A 2,237-nucleotide genomic window follows, 5' to 3' on the forward strand; every position below is an offset into this window, starting at 1 on the left:
CCTCCCTCCCCCTTCCCGCCCGGCCAGGGCCTCACATGCTGGCAAGAGGATACAGCTTCCTTCACTGTCACAGCCCAGCCTCCCAGACACACCCAGATCCAGCCTTAGACACCAGGGGACAGGCAGACACGATCCCCAAGAGGCTCCCCTCCCCCAGGTGAATTACAAACATCTTTAGGAAGTTGGCTATTGGTGGGCTCAGTCCCACAGAGACCCTTGCAGGGGCCACCCGAGCCGGTAGCCCTGCCGAAGGCTAACCCAGACTGGGGCCCAAACAAACATTCACCTAGAATCGCTCGTTCCTGGGGGAATTGCTGCCTGAGACCGGATCACTGAGCTGGGACCTGCCTGGAATCGCCCCCACGATCTGTGCGCTTAAGCGGGGAGTGGGGAAGCGAGACGAGCGGCGGGGGAAGGCAAAGCAGGCCCAAGGTCTTCAAGGATCCAAGTCTGCAACTACCCTGAGCTCATCTGAAGGACTCCCTCGGATCCTTTTGGGCTTCATCCTCACAGGCTGTGCCCATCCAACGGCACCTGCGCGGCTACGAATCTCCCCAGCAGCGCAGAAACACCCAGCGAGATGTGGGGGTCCGGAGGATCCCGGATCCTCCCCCCCCCCGCGCCTCCGGCTCCTGGGGCCCCAGTCTGTCCTCGCACCTGGCCCGAAGCAGCCAGGTATTTATTTGCTCCTTCCCGCGAAGGGGGTCTGCCTCTCGTACGCCCAAGCGGGGCGCCCCCGCCCGACGCCCCGGGACCCCAGGCTAGAGCTGCTAAGAGCCCGCTCGGGTGTCCCCGGGCCGGCGTCGAGGCCCGGCCGCGCGGAGCTGACAACCCGCCTGGCGCCCCCGGCCAGCTGCAGGGCGGCCCCCCCNCACCGAGAAAGCGCTCCAGGTCAGTGGCCGCCATGGCGAGCTCCGCACCGGGCGGGCGGGCAGGGGCGAGCACCCGGGCCGCGACGGGGACCAGCCGGCTGCGGGACGCGCTCCGCCCGGGCGGCTGCGGCTGAATGGATCCAATATGGCCACTTCCTGGAAACTCCCCTTGGCGGCGGCGGCTGGAGAAGTCGCGGAGCCGCCCCCGCCCCCGCCCGCGGGACCGGCCTCCCCGCCCGGCCCCGCCACGAGCGCAGCCAGAGCCCCGCTTGGACGGCCGGGGGTCTCCGCTGCGAGGCGGGAGGTGCAAGCTGCGGGGGCTGCTGGGACTTGTAGTCCGCAGTTGGGGGGCCGGGAGGGCAGTTCCCGGGGGGCCAAGGGCCGATGCGCGTCTCTCTGGGAGGCTGGGGCGGAATCCGGGTGGTTGTGACAGGGCCCCGCGCGCTAGGAAATCAGTTCCATGGCGAAAAGAATGGGGTGCTGCGAGCGCCTACGGGTGTCCCCCACCAAGCCGTCTCCACCTCGTCCGAGCCTGCAAATGCCCTGGGACCACCGGCCAGACTGTCGACGGGCTACTTGCTGCCCGTCGGGGCCAGAAGAGGCCGCCTGAGCCTCGTCTGCCGGTGCCCTGGGCCCCACCTGATGCTCTGATCTGAGCCAGGGAGGGACCCGGGGCGGGACCCGCGAGTCCGGCCGGGGCGGCCTTCGCGGGAAGGGACCAGCCTTCCGCTCCTGCAAGTTGACTCCTTGCGCAGTGAACGCGCAGGATGCTCATTTCACCTCGACGGTCAAGGCACCAGATTGCAAGTTGTCATCACCCTGCTCGCCCCCAGGGACTTGGGGCGACGTCCTAATGGAATCTGGGCCCTGTGCAAAGAGAATCACTGATCCCAATGCATGCACATTCTCTCTGCTAATCTCACTACTCAAAATGTGCACAAATCTCAGAAAAACAACACTTCTGCCCAAGCCCATGGCTTCAGCGAGCTCTGGTCCTTTTCCCTGACTAGCAGTACAAAATCTAGCACCAAATTTTCCAAAACCCTCCTTTATTCTTTCCCTTCCTTATGCCTTTCTGCTCCGTCTTTGGGAATACGCAAGGTTTGCCCCCTACTCCTCCACTGGCCTCATCTTGGGTGGTTCCACCCTCCATACGTCCTCCTCATCCCTCCCAATATCTTCCTGAGAAAAAACCTGGCCTGTCCCTCCTACTCAGAAACTTGTGCTGGCTGGAGGTGCCCAAAGACCATATCTGGACTTGGCACATCTGGATTTAAGATGAGCCCCCTTCCTGCCCCTTCCACTGGCTTGCAGGTAGGTGACCTTCTTACCCTGTAATGGCTTTCTCCTCTCTTCTCTCCCAGG

General features: G+C 64.3%; 1 protein-coding gene across 3 annotated transcripts in view; it reads right to left on the reverse strand.

Annotated features, from left to right (window-relative positions):
* SEPTIN8 (septin 8) overlaps window positions 1–1,119 on the reverse strand; it is an 18,685-nt gene extending 17,566 nt beyond the window's left edge. Inside the window, exon 1 of one of the 3 annotated variants that reach the window (XM_034656000.1) lies at window positions 876–1,119. The gene's annotated coding sequence lies outside the window, so the exon portion shown is untranslated. The remainder of the gene's footprint in view (window positions 1–875) is intronic. The other 2 variants (XM_034655999.1, XM_034656001.1) reach the window with 2 other exon arrangements.
* Window positions 1,120–2,237: the final 1,118 nt, after the last annotated feature.

Source organism: Ailuropoda melanoleuca, chromosome 3, assembly GCF_002007445.2.
Source record: "Ailuropoda melanoleuca isolate Jingjing chromosome 3, ASM200744v2, whole genome shotgun sequence".
NCBI classification, from domain to species: domain Eukaryota; kingdom Metazoa; phylum Chordata; class Mammalia; order Carnivora; family Ursidae; genus Ailuropoda; species Ailuropoda melanoleuca.